Source organism: Ictidomys tridecemlineatus, chromosome 6, assembly GCF_052094955.1.
Source record: "Ictidomys tridecemlineatus isolate mIctTri1 chromosome 6, mIctTri1.hap1, whole genome shotgun sequence".
NCBI lineage: Eukaryota > Metazoa > Chordata > Mammalia > Rodentia > Sciuridae > Ictidomys > Ictidomys tridecemlineatus.
The window spans coordinates 28,297,209-28,312,505 of record NC_135482.1 but is presented as its reverse complement, the minus strand read 5'-3'; the positions used below and the strand labels follow the sequence as shown (position 1 = coordinate 28,312,505).

The 15,297-nt window shown below is 34.3% G+C and overlaps 1 long non-coding RNA gene across 1 annotated transcript; it reads left to right on the top strand.

Moving 5' to 3' along the window:
* The first annotated feature begins 1,874 nt into the window (after positions 1–1,874).
* LOC120888608 (uncharacterized) lies at positions 1,875–9,971 on the top strand. The gene is made up of 3 exons (XR_013440014.1): positions 1,875–2,106; positions 8,120–8,231; positions 8,566–9,971. It is a non-coding gene; the product is annotated as an uncharacterized LOC120888608 (long non-coding RNA).
* The last annotated feature ends 5,326 nt before the right edge of the window (positions 9,972–15,297 follow it).

The window sequence follows — 15,297 nt, the reverse complement described above, 5'->3', positions numbered from 1 at the left end:
GAGCAACATCCACAGTCCTTTTAATTTTTTTAAATATTGAGACAGCATCTCATTAAGTTGCTTAAGACCTTGCTAAGTTATTTATATATATATATAGATATTCATATATATACCTCTGAATATTGACTCTGAATCTAATGTAGAGATATAATAATTAAAAAGTAAGAATGCCTTCTTCTTTGGGTTATTTTCTTATTTTTATCAGAAGGGGTTAGGGCTGGCTCTGATCTTGACTGAGCTGTATGACATGGGAGCTGAAATGGCTCCATTGAATGGCAGATTCACGACAGAAGGGGAATGTAGTGGTACTGGTTCATCTGGAATCAAGATAACTATGCATGTGGGTATGGGGACAGGTAGAAACTAACCACCTCTTAACCCATTGCAGTCAAATACTCTGAAAGAATTTGGGATAAATAAGCGATAAGTGAAATTTCTTACATTTAATATTCTAGACTTAGAAATTAATTAAAAATTAGATAGCATATCGAAACCATAGAATCTTTGTACAACTGTGGATTTTACAGCCTTTGATATTTATGGCCAGTATTTGTGAGCTAAGTGAACTTTTATTTATTATTAAAAACATGTTGATTGTGAAAATTAAAACAAAGAAATGTCACTATATACCTACTAGAATGGCCAAAATTCAGAATTTTGGCAACACTGAACACTGTCAAGAGAGTGGAGCAAGAGAGTATCTTATTCATTGGTAACTGTACAATGGTAATGTGAAATGGTACGGCCCCTGGGAAAGCAGTGTGGCAGTGTCTTTTAAAATCAAACCTATCCTATGTATGCCAGGGTACCATAAAGTGTGATCTAGATCCTTGGAAATTACCCAGTTGTGTTCTTTGGTATTTATCCAAAGAAGTTAAAAATTTATATCCACACAAGAACTTGCACACAAAAGGATTATAGCAGATTTTTTTTCCTAACTGCTCAAACTTGGAAGCAGCTAAATATTTTTCACTAGGGGAATTAATAAACTGTGGTATATCAAGAAAATGGGATATTATTCAGTGATATAAAAAAATATGAGCTATTAATTAAGCCAAGAAAAGATAAGGAGGAAAAAACGTGTGTCATTAACTGAAAGAAGCCAATCTGAAAAGACTGAATACTGTCTGATTCCAAGTATGTCACATTCTATAAAAGCGAAAATGATAGAGATGGGAAGATCAGTGGTTGTCAGGGAATAGTAGGGGGAGAAAGATGAATAGGGAAAGCACAGAGGATGTTTAGGGCAGTGAAAATACTCTCTATATAATACTATAATGGTGGATATATGTCATTCTGTACCTGTCCAAAGCCATATAAGGTAAAATACCAAGAATGAACCCTAAAAGAAACCCTCATGTAACTATGAACTTTGGGTGATAATGATGTATCAACACAGGTTCAGCAATTTTAACAAATGTAGGGAGACGTTGATCATAGAGAAGGCTATCCATATGTGGGGGCAGGGGATAAACAGGAAATCTCTATACCTTCTTCCCAATTGTACTGTGAATCTCAAACTGCTCTAAAAAAAATAAAAACAAAAACTTTGATCATAACAATTCTTCCAATTTAAAAAAAAAATGACCAAGAAACTATACTCTTGATGAAGTATTTTGAGTGAAACCATTTATAGTTTCAAAGTCATCGGTTTTGTTGTTTGACACTGTTATGCAATTTCCTGCTGGAAATGTTGAGGATTATGTAAATGTTAAATTTTTATCAAATAAAAGGGAATAATGCATAGTGAGCTGAAGACTCAATTAATGCCTTCACATTTTACTAGATAATTTTGCTTAAATGATAGCTATAATTATGGTAAATGAAAAAAGCAATAAATCAGTATTAGCTTCATACCAAGTTGTTTTTTTTTATTTAAATTTTTAAAATTTAATTTTGAATAAGTATGGCATTTTTTTTTTTTTTGTGGTACTGAAGATTGAACTCAGGGGCACTTGATCACTAAGCTACATCCCCAGCCTTATTTTTGTATTTTATTTAGAGACAGTGCCTCACTTTCGCTGAGGATGGCTTTGAATTTGAGATTCTCCTGCCTTAGCCTCCCAAGCTTCTGGGATTACAGGCATGCGCCACTGAGCCCTGCAGGTAAGGCATGCTTGTGGGTCAAAAACATAAGAAATTATATGGTGAAGTGTCATTTTTACATGTTTCTTTCATTTGCTCTGTCCCTAGTTCAGCTTGATGGATAACAGCTATTAATTCCTGAGTATTCTTCTAGAATACTTTTTCACATTCGAAAGCAAGTGTAGACATATTATTTTTCTCCTTTTTAATAAAAAAGTGATCTATTATTTACTCTTTAATTTTTTCTTAAAAAACTCTATTCTACACTGCTCTATTTTAATGTAGTTACACTGTTTTTATTTAATATATCTTGAAAACTACTAGATTTCAGTACTTGGGGAGGCTCTGAATTCAGTTTTAAACAATTACCTATAATGACATTATATGAATATACTACTATTTATTTACCTAGTTACATATTGATAGACATTAGGATATTTTCAAATTTTTCATTACAGTGAATAATCCTATACATACAACATTTCCCATATTCCTGATATATGGTTTCCTAATAGTGAAAATATTTTCTAGACTAAAAGGTGAACATTTCTAGTTTTCATAGACACTAGTATATTTCTTAATTTATACTCCCATCAGAATGCAAGAGAAAATGCCTTTCCCTCCAGAATCTTATCAATAGAGTATGTTAGCTAACTTTGGATTTTTGCCACCTGAGATGGCAAAATGGTCTTTAATCTGCAGTTTTAATTTATGTTTCTCTTTTTAATGAGTAAACTATATAGTTGTTTCTTATTAGCAAATTTTATTTCCTTTTTCTATGTTTCAAAGGTTACGATTTTGTCAATTTGTCTTTGTGATAAGAGCTGTGAATATTTCCCTTAATTGTCTTTTTTTAAAAGTTTGTTTATGATGCTTCTTTCCATAAAAAATTGATTTTTATGTAACAAAAATTACCAATGAAATAATTTCTGACTTGAGGATTTTGAGTCATACAAGGTTAGCTAGTTCAAATTTGTAAAGAAAAATTTTTCAAGTTTTCTTCTGATTATTCAATGATTGTGTTGTTAAAAAAAACTTTGGTACATATGGAATTTATCATGGCATATGAGGTAAGGCATAGATATTACTTTACTTATCCCTATAACATTTATTGAGTACTTCTTTTTCCCAGTGATTTGAGATGGTATCCTTTTAATGCATTCAATTTCTGTATGTATCTGAGTGTACTTACTTCTGGGCATTCTGTTTTGCTAATAGACCAGTATTATTTAGGCTTTTAAATTATTTAGGCTTTTAAAAATGCCTTAATGTGTTTTAGTGCTGGTTCCACTTCTATGTTTATTTTCTTTTTACTAGATTTAGCATCAGGTGACATAGCTTAAAACTGTTGAGTTTTCAGTGAAATTTTGTTAAATTTACAAATTAATTTTCACAATAATATGGTCCTTTTATTTGTAGAAAGCTATTTTTTGCCTTCAGTGGTATTTTAAGTTTCATTTTTTCATTTAAGTTTTATTTTAATAGGTTTCATATTTTCTTAATATATTTTTGTTACTGTTATATATGAAATCTTTCTTCCATTAAATCTTCCAAAAGATTGTTTGAATATATGTAAACTATTGTTTTTTTGTATGATGATTTTGTACTTGATAATCTAATTGAGCTATCCTACTGTTTGTAGTAGCTGTTAATAAAATATCTTCAATCTTCCAATCTTCCATTACTGTCACCCACAATTAGTGGTATTTTAATTCATCTCATCCATTTTTTATACTTATAATTTCTTTCTCTTGGGTAATTGTTTAGACTAATAACTCTAACACAGTGCCAATTGTGGTGGTCTTACTGGTACTAAGCGGCATAGTGAAGAGGTTCTCATGAAGGTCAAGAGTGGTATGATGGCTTTGAATTAAAATAGACACATTTTATCATGCTAAGATGCCTTGTTCTAGTTTTATATTTTTTTTTGTATTTTGTGTTCTATCAAGAAAGGCTGATAAATTTTGTCCAATTTTTAGTGTCTATGGAGAGATGCTTTCGATCTGTCAATACAATGAGCTGCATTAATAGAGTTTCTAGTACTGAACCTTCATTACCTCATTTGATAATGTTGTTTTATTTTTTTTAAATGAGCTTTTGGATTCAGTTTGCTAATATATTATTTAGAATATTTATATAGTTATTAATTCTGCGGTTAGTGCGACCAAAGAATGTCATTTATATGATTTTGTAATTAGATTTTATTGTTTTCTGTTTCCTATCATCTTGAAAAAAATGATGTACTCTCTATTTTTCAGGCAGCAGAATTTATAATATTTTAATAATTTATATTATATCAATTATGCAATTTGTGATATTTCTAAATCTTTGGCTTTTGTCTATTTAAATGAGTCATGCACTTGAGAGGTGAACTGAGGTCTCCCAAAATATGTGTGTGTGTGTGTGTGTGTGTGTGTATTTTAGTTTCCTTTGTCTTCTGTAATTTTTGCTCACTGTATCTTATTTTATTTGTTATATAGCCATATTAAGTATTATATCTTCATTGGGGATTATATGCTTTAGCATTATTAAATTCTATTCTTTGTTTCATTTAATGCTTTTTTCCATGCATTCCACATTGTCTGATATAAATATTGTGACTTCCATTTTATGTATGTGTATGTACAAATATATATAATCATCCATTCATTTTCAGGCCTTAGAATCACTTTATCTTCGGATTTTCCTTGTATTTGGCATAGAATTGGGTTTTACTTTGTGATTCAGTCTGTAAATGTTTTCCTTAATATTGATGAATCAAAGCAATTTACATTTATTGATAACAATCAAAGTGATGCTAGTTTTATTATATTAATTTATATCATATTTCTGATTTATAACTCTTTTAAAAAGTCAGTTACAATATGGTCTGTTTGCTTATTGTTTTCAGTGTGAAGTTTTTTTCTGATATTTAGTGAGGCTTAGATTTCTTTTAGTATTTTCATAACTATATCTTAATATAACACCATTAGTCCTAATCTTTGGATACTAGTATCTATTAGTTGTCTCTTATGAACAATGATGAAGGCTGTTTCTTTACTATTGCTTCCTTTTATCTCTCCAGAGATTTAGTGAATTACCTTTCTTTCTTTTCCTCCATCCATCCCTACCTTCCTCCCTTCCTCTTTCTTTCCATCCCTCCCTCCCTCCTTCCCTCCCTTCCTTTTTTTTTTTTTTTTTTTTTTTTTACCAGAGATTGAACTAGGGGTGCTTAACTGAGATACATTACCAGTCCTTTTTTATTTTTCATTTTGAGCTAGAGTCTCCTTAAATTGCTGAGGCTGGCCTCAAACTTTTTGATCCTCTGCCTCAGCTGCCTGTGTTCTGGGATTACAGGCATGTGCCACCACACCCTGGTTCTATCACCTTTCTTTCTTTCTTTCTTTCTTTCTTTTTTTTTTGAGAGAGAGAGAGAGTGAGGGAGGGAGAGAGAGAGAGAGAGGAAATTTTTTAATATTTATTTTTTTAGTTTTCGGTAGACACAACATCCTTATTTTACTTTTAAGTGGTGCTGAGGATAGAACCCAGCGCCCTGTGCATGCCAGGTGAGCACGCTACCACTTGAGGCACATCCCCAGCCCACCTTTCTTTTTTTTTTTTCTTTTTTTTATTTTTTCTTTTTATTTTTTTTGTAGAATTGTATGTGGTTATCTGCCAGTTCAAAATAGTAGCATTTGATTCTTGGCTCTTGAAGGTGGAAGTTCACCATTCTAATCACATTCTTTTCTTTTCCGCTCATCCTAACAAAATTATACAAGTTTAAAATAAAGAAAGGATTAGACAGCCAGGAAAAAAAAATATCAAGTTACTTAATAAGGAAGAATATATCAGAATCACTAAGCACTTATCAATAAGAAAAACAATGGAGCAATGCCTGTGAAATACTCCACAAAGAAAGAGAGCCACACTGTCACACAGAAATAAAAAGTACAGATGATCTTAAATATGGACGAATTCTTAGAACATTGTCCTCATGGACACTACTAAAAGGAAACTACTAGAAGAAAATTTTCAAACAATCAAGAGATAACTAAGAAAATTGCAGCAAAATGACTCACGGTTATCACTAAATGAGTCTAAATGAACAATTATGATTAACACACATTGAAGCTCATGATGAAGAAATATAATGTAAACAGTATATACCTGACAATAAAAGGAGAACTCAACTTTAAATAAATAAGAGGAAAAGAAAAGAATAAGTTATTGACCATTTGGGGCACAGTTTGTCCTTGTGATATAGAGATTCAAATCCATATTTTAATAAATTTTTCTTAAATTGTAACTTTATGTATTTGTTAAAATTTGTATTTTGGTGGTGGGGGGAGAGGTTATTTCTCTGCAAATACTGGATCTCTTGGTCAGTCTTTCATTCCTCCCATTTCCTCTCTGATACTTCTACCACTGAGTTATAACCCTAGTCCCAAAAGTTTATCTTCAATTCTATCATGATTTTTAAACCTACTTTTTCCCTGATCAGTTGTGGTCAGTTGTGCAGGAGGGTGGCACCAGGGAACAGAGTGAGAGAAGATGAGTTTGAAGAGTGAGGCAGCATTTAGAATGGGTAAGTCTTAGGCTACAGCAAAGAATTTGAAATTTCTTCCATGTAGGATGAGAAGCCAGTGAAGGATTTTTTTCCTTCAGTTTTAGATCAAATACAGGATCTTGTGCAGGCTAGGCAAGTGCTCTACTACTGAGTTACATCCCCATGCACATTGGACAGTTTTAAAAGCACATATGGTATAACCGGATATATTAGTAGGGTCATATGACATCTGTGCAGAAAATAGATTGTAGGGAGATGAAAGTAGGAGAAGGGAGACCTCTTAGGAGACTTCCAAGATCATTCCTGTGGCTTCACCAGGGTGGTTGTGGGAGGGTTGGTGAGACATGGTCACAGAACAAGTACTCTTTTCTATCTTATATGATGTACTTCAGCAAACTAACCTATGTACATTTCAACACGTCTGTGTTTTGATTCACAAGTAGCTCTTCAATGGAAATGCCCTGCTTAGGTGGAATTTACTCATTTAGTTAACATTTCTTTATGAGTTAGGGTCAGCACAGCTCCAGGAAATAACAATACAGTGATGAAAAAAACACAGATGTGGACCCCAACCTTACAGAAACTGTATTGTGGCTGGTGAAAATAACAATAAAATAATAAACATAGCTAATGCTCAGTGAGCAAGTATATATTCTAGGTAACTCTTTTCACATGATACCCCCTGGATTTACCACAACTCTAGTTATATTAGTAATATTTATCACCTTTATCTTATAGGTGAAGATAACATAGATAAGAGGGGTTATATATGTTGCCTAACTGCATAATCAGTAAGTGGTGGGACAGATTATAGCCAAGAATTAGTAAATGAGCAAATAGATCATCAATATGAAGAAACATGGTATGGAAAAAGTATGGAAATTGGGGAAACCTCTCTGAACAGGTATATTTGAGTGATTTGTGCATTTGTAGCAACCACCCATATCAGGGCTGGGATAAAAGTATGCTTTATAGATCTAATAATAAGTATGAAGATTTGAGGCCCAAAAGAGCTTGATGTGAGGAACCAAAAGGAGGTCAGTGGAGTTGGAGCATGCGCAAGAGGGAGAATGGTAGAAATGAAACTGGAGATCCAGCAATGCATGACAAAGGCACAGTGGAATAAGAGAGGGCAGTTAGGAGGTTATTGCAAGAAGCCACTTAGGGAATCATGGCTTAGAATAGATAGGGGCAGTGGTGACGTCCAGAAGTGGATGGATTTGAAATATCTTCTGGAGGTCGATCAATAGTACTTCTAATGAACTTGACAAGAGGTTAAAAAGAAGTACTCAAAGATAATTCATAGTGCAAATGTGTAAGACTATCTGAACATAAGCCTGTTCTATGACTTTGAGTTTAGCCTTAGTCATTTGGATTAATATGATGGGAAAGAAGTTGAAATCTAGTGGGGGTTAACAAGGGCATTAACATTTTTTAAACAGTTATGGGACAGACATTTCACAGATGGCTTCTCTTTTATTGTCATAGCACTCCTCATTCATTCAACAAATATTTGAATGCCCAAAAAAATCCCAGCTACTGAAGGTGCAGGAAAAACACAAAAAGCTCAGATCTCCGCTCTCATGAAGTTTACCAACTGGTGAGAGATTTCATTTCTTATTACGCTGTAATACCTAGATATGATTTTTCTGCATTTTTCAGTTGAGTCCTGGGACTTAGAATGCATAAGTAACTTTCTCAATATCATATAAAAGGTTAGGGCCTAGATTCTAATGTTTCTATTGATTTTCATTATTGCATGTTGAAAATGCAATATTCAGATATGGACCTAGTTAACTATCCATGTAAATTGATGTAGATAATCCCTTGGTAAAAGACTTTTTTTTGTTGTTTCTATTAGACAGCTTCTTCCACCCTTTGTTCCTTCCTATGTCGTTTAAATTAATATTTAATTTTGGCCTTTGCAATTACAGGATGCTGATAACAACATTCTCAATCAGGAATGAAGAAGTGTGTCTAACACTCTGGAAAACACACCTCCCAACTGCCAAAGTGCCTGAATTTTATGGAAAACAGAGAGATTTTCTTTGCTGTCAAGTTTTCTGCCTCTCACTTCCTCCCACAGCTGTGTGTTTGAATATTCAGCAGCAGGGTTGGAGGGAGGAGTCAATTATTTTTGGTGGGCGACTCTACCTGCACTTTTCCCTTGGTGGTGGAAGCAAACCAAGTGTCAGTAAAAAACAGAGATTACTGAGATGTTTGAGTTCTGAAGCTTCCAATAGAAAATACATTTATAATGAATTATCTTAAATTAAATTTTAATGGCCTCTAAATTGTATATAAAGTACGAGCACAGAAGCAGTCTCCTGTGTGGATAAACATCATTAGTGTGTAAGTAGGAAAACTTCTTTGGCTTCTTTTTCCCTCCGGGTTTCCTAACAACTCCATGGATCCTTTTCTATCTAATGTGAATGCCAATATGCTTTTCTTTTTTGACTTTCCCTGTGAGCCTCCTGTGTTAATAGCTGGCTTTTGACTTGTCGTTAAAAAAAAAAAAAAAAAAAAAAAAGGAAAAAAAAAGTGCTAGTTCTCTGCTGAGGTGAAACCTTACCTGCCACCTGCACATGCTCTTCTGGCAATGCCTAGTGATCCTTCAACTCACAGGAAATCCTTGGAGGAACGAAAAGGACAGGCCCACCTCCACAGCAGAGCAAGTTCCTGGCTTAGTCACATCAGTGGGATGAATGCTCACACGGTGTACTGACAGGTCTGGGTAAACCCAAGTGCTCCTGCAAATAGGCACCAGGGCTGCTTGGAAACCTGGCATTACCCTCAAAGGTGTGGGATTTTGGCTCCCCAGCTTGTTCTTCTGCTTGGAGTGGAAGCTTACCACCATCCAACCAAACTTTCTGCATTAAGTGGGGGAGTGCAAGAGGGGTGGGGGAGAACATGGAGACTTTCTTAACCACCTGGATTCCGAAAGTGCCATTTCAGGAACATGGCCCTGTGGTCAGCTCACTGCTACCTCCCAGGCTCATCTAAATGGCCACACCCTGAGTGGCCTGGTCCAGAGCAGCTGTGTGGACTGCTTGTGTGGTCATACCAACAACCCTCAGGAAGAGACAGCCTGCCAAACCCCAGGAAACTTGGAGTTTACGTCAACTTCATGCTTTCCCATTAGACTCTGGGAAGAAAGAAGGTGCAGACAGACATGTGCTCATGGCCGCCGGCATAACTCTGGTTCAAACATTTTCTGTTTTTGACAACCAACTGCTTTTTTTTTTAATGAAGATATTTTTAATTTTAAATTTATTTGAGCTCCAAGACCAAATAACGTATGAATAAAAAAATGAATAAAATCAACAGCTTTCCATTGAAATCTACATATCACATTGTTTATTTTAACCAAATACACTAATATCCTTTGGTTTACATCTATATTTTTTGGAGGGTGTTCTATAATCACCAGGCACCTGTTTTCAAGTTGGAAGTGGGCAATTTGGGGATTGGGGTTAAGGGCATGGTTTTTGGTGTCAGATTTGTGTGTTTAAAACTTGTTCTTTTACCGTATCATCTTGAATGAGTTACTGAATTTCTCTCAGCCTCAGTTTCCTTTTCCAGAGAATGGATGTAACTAATAAAAGTGCTTCTCACATTGGATTGTTGAGAAAAATAACTGAGATCATGTGTTTGGAATACTTAGCATGATGCCAGGCACATAAAGTTCTGTAAGTAAATGCAGCTGGTGATATTGTTAGTGGGGTTGATGATGTCCTGCCATGCTAGGTTCCTCCCCGCCCCAACTTGAATAGAGTGGAAACCATTGAGAGAATAAAATCTAGTCAGTGATTGGGCATAAAAGATTTAAGTCATTAGGCCAATTTAAAGAGAGAAATAGTAGATCAAGAAATATATAATGTCCTTCATAGGTGCATTTATAATGCAGCAAATGGATTTTAGCCAAGACTTGATACATGTTCAATGTGTTTTGGGGTGAAATACTCAAAGGTATGAAAATACACATGTTAGGACAATATTAAATTGAACAACTGTGCATATTTATGTGTTTTACTTCACTTATGTTGCAAATTTCTTTTTCTTGCAGCTCGTTTTGACTGAAGACTCCAAGAAAAGATATGCTACATGTAAATACATTGTCCTCACACATGGGCGGAATAGCATAATACTATAATATGATGGCAATTATAGGATGATTTTAATGTCAATGAAAGGAATGTGTTCTCACTATTGCCATGATGAACACTATTGGAACTCAAGAGGAATTTATCGAATAATAATTTCTATATTGATAGGGGGAAAATCTACTTAGTGCTTGAGAACTTAAAGGCGTGGGAATTTATTGCATCTTATGATACCAAATTGACTACCTCTGAAACTTTTTTTTAAAAATATTTTTAGTTGTACATGGATACAATTCATTCATTCATTTCTTTCTTTCTTTCTTTCTTTCTTTCTTTCTTTCTTTCTTTCTTTCTTTCTTTCTTTCTTTCTTTCTTTCTTTCTTTCTTTCTTTCTTTTTTTCTTTCTTTTTTATGTTGCTTAGAATTGAACCCAGAGCCTCACACGCACAGGCAAGCTCTCTACCACTGCCTCATAACCCCAGTCCCCAAAACGTTTTCTGGAAAAAATAACTCCTCATATTTTTTTAGTGTTTTTATAAATAATTTTGAATCCATTATGAGCCTTTAAATTAGAAACACAGGGAAAAAAAAAAGGTTTGACAACTTGTCCTTCGGGACTAGCTTTTTTGGAAAAGGAATTTGAGAGAGTTGATAAAATTCTCCCTCCTTGGTTGAAATTCATGTCTCACTAGTTGTACAATACTATATTGGTTTCTCTGCTTCTTAAGAAACCATGTCTCAGTTCCTGGTGTTATATTGATATAAATCCATTCTGCCTTTGGCATGTTGCCAACCAGTTTGACACAACTACACATTTGAGTGAAATCATGGCAGGAACATTGGGAGAAGTTATAATTGTCTCATGTACACTGGTGGGCATTTCAGATGGTCTCCTAACTTTTGATTATTCAAGTATTACTGACCCAGTCAGGAATTCTTCATCCGCCACTTTTCATATTATTACTTACAGAGAGTTGACATTTTATGCTAGCATATTTAAGATCAACTTTGCCATTAGTCTTTCCAAAAAATGAAAATATCCTTTCATTTAAAGAACATTTGAAGATGGGAATTACCAATCCACAGATCCAAGGAGTTAGGGATCTGCTACTGTTATTCAGGATAAAATACTTGTTAGCATGTTTGTTGAGCAGGCTGCACCTATGCCACCCTAGTCCCAGTCTACCACAAGAAAAAATCATGCTTGGAAAACAAGGATGTTTGTAAGGCAATGGGACAAAATGCCTTCAAAGTATTGAGGGTAGAAGAATGACCCATAGCAAATTATATATGCTGAGATTTTATATAGATAACATTAGATTAAATTTTTCAGATAGCTTAAAAGAGGAAATAAATTACATATATGAATGAATAGGATTACGCGATTCTCCATACTTTCATAACTTTCCTATAGTTTACTATAACATGGTTTGCTTTATCATTAGTCATGTTTACATGCCTATTTCATTTGTTAGACAGCATTTTAAAATTTAAGAGAGTGGAACGTGTTCTCCCTTGAGTTTGCTTCTTGTCTATGGGTCAGCCCAGTGTCTGCAGCTTTCATGGTGCTCAGTAAGGACTTGTTGGCTGTGTGGGACGTGAGGATCTTGGCCTTGACCTTGGTGGAAGTTACATATTTTAGATCAGAGTTTGTACAATTTTACAAATTATCAAATATTTACAAGCTCTCTCTCTTCCTCATCAGACCTTTTTCCCTTCACTCCTCTCTCCACACATTAGGGCATTTTGAACCATCAGACCAAATGTGTTTACCCTGCATCCCCTTGGCCATTGTTTTAGTGGAGCAGACTCCAAGATTTAGGGCAAGGGGCAGAATGTAGGGCTTGTATAAAATAAACTAGAAAACAACAATTGAGAAGTGATGGCCAAGAGAAAAGGGAGAACCATCTTTTCTGTGGATGGATAGATGAAGCACATAGTAGAAGAAATTGGAGAGGCATAGAAGAAGAGTAATCTGAAAACCCCGAGTTAAAGACAGAAGTGGACACACACACACACACACACACACACACACACACACACACCAGCACTCCACCCCAGGGCTGACTCTTGAGTATGTTCCTTGACTTGGCCTCTTCATATTTTTTATTCTCTTGCCCAGCCTTTAGAAATAGAGATATCTGACTTATACTTTCTTTTCAGAAATATTTTTCAAAATTATTTTTTGAAAAAGGCACTACAAATTTCTATAACCTTCTCGGAGGCAATCACATGTTTTACAAATAAAGTGCTTATTCATAGAAGAAAGTTTAGATGGCAAATAAACAACCATCAGCTGTCAGATGAATTGCTTTTATATTCTTTTTTTTTTTGCTTTTATATTCTTTAGAGTTTCCTCTAACCCCAGGTATTTTCTCTGACTCTTTTTCCTTACATTTTCTTTTCTTTTCTTTTTTTTAAATGAAGGAAGGGAGGGTGGTAGGATACCTGAATACCTGGTTAAATAAGAAAAAGTTTTCCATTGTGTTGTATATTACAAGTAATACATCTTTTTGAAAGGCTATTTATTTAATTATAAAAGTACTCATGGATATCTATGAAATGTAAATCTTTCATAAATGAATAAACAATGACACGTGGTTGTTCTGACCAGGAGTATCTATCATATGTAATGGAAAAAAGAAATAGGTCCCTATGTGACTTTTTTTTTTGTGTGTGTGTGTGGTGCTGGGGATTGAACCCAGGGCCTTGTGCATGATAGGCAAGCACTCTACCAACTAAGCTATATTCTCAGCTCTCTCTATGTGACCTTAAGAATTTATCAGTAAATATTTATTCATAGAAAATGTTAAGATTCATTTTAGAAATTTTATTTTGATCAATTTAATAACTAGTTAATTTTTGTTTTTTATTTATTTTTAAAATTGTTCTTTTTTGTTTTATATGACAGCAATATATATTTTGACATATCACACACACATGGAGTATAACTTCCCATTCTTGTGGTTGTACATGTCATGGAGTTACACTGATCATGTTTTTATATATGAATAGAATTATGTCTGATTCATTCATTCACATTTTCCCTTCCTTCCCTTTATTCCCCCACGTCCAACGGAACCTCCTGCCAACAGTACCCCTCCATTGTGAGTCAACATCTACATATCAGAAAGAACATTTGGTCTTTTGTTTTTGGGGAATTATTTCACTTAGCATAATATTCTCCAGTTCCATCCATTTACTGGCAAATGCCATCATTTCATCCTTCTTTAAGGCTGATTAATATTCCATTGTGTGTGTCTGTGTGTGTGTGTGTGTGTGTGTGTATCACAGTTTCTATATCCATTCATCTGTTGAAGGGTACCTAGTTTGGTTCCATAGTTTAGTTATTGTGAACTGAGCTGCTACAAACATTGATGTGGTTGTGTCACTGTAGTATGCTGATTTTAAGTCCTTTGGGTATAAATCTAGGAGTGGGATGACTGGGTCAAATGGTGGCTTCATTCCAAGTTTTCTTAGGAATCTCTGTACTGCTTTCCATAGCTTTCATCTCTTTTATTTAGGTTGATTCTTGAATATTTTCTTTTCTTTGAGGCTATTGTGAATGGGATAGTTTTCCTTATTTCTCTTTTAGTTGATTCATCACTGATATATAGGAACACAATTGATTTATGGGTTTTAATCTTATATCCTGCTACTTTGCTGAATTCATTTATGAGTTCTAGAAGTTTTCTGGTGGGTTTTTTTTTGGGGGGGAGGTGTCTTTTAAATAGAATCATGTCATTAGCAAGGAGGGATATATGCGTTCTTCTTTTTCTATTCGAATCCCTTTCTTTCTTTCTTCTGTTTAATGGCTCTGGCTAGAGTTTCTCCATGTTGAATAGAAGTAGTGCAAGAGGGCATCCCTGTCTTTTTCCAGTTTTTAGTGGGAATGCTTCCAATTTTTCTTTATTTAGAATGATGTTGGACTTGGGTTTAGCATATATACCCTTTACAATGTTGAGGTATGTTTCTACTATCCCTAGTTTTTCTAGTGTTTTGAACAAGATTGGATGCTATATTTTGTGAAATGCTTATTTCTGTATCTAGTGAGATAATCATGTGATTCTTGTCTTTAAGTCTATTGATGTGATGAATTATGTTTATTGATTTCCAAATGTTGAACCAACCTTGCATCCCTGGGATGAACTCCACTTGATCATGTTGTAATATCTTTTTTAATATGATTTTGTATACAATTTGCCAGTATTTTATGAATAATTTTTGCATCTATGCTCATCAGGGGTTTGTTGGTCTGACATTTTCTTTCCTTGAGTTGTCTCTTTCTGGTTTTGGTATCAGGGTAATACTAGAATGAGTTTAAAGGGTTCCTTCCTTTTCTATTTCATGGAATAATTTGAGGAGGATTGGTGTTATTTATTTGAAGGTCTGATAGAACTCAGCTGGTTATGTCTTTTTCTTTCTTGGAGGGATTTTGACAGTTCTTCAGTTTCATTGCTTGAAATTTTCCTTGTCCTCCTGATTCAATTTGGATAGGTCATATGTCTCTAGAAAATTGTTAATATCTTTAAAATTGTCTATTTTATTAGAGCATAAATTTTC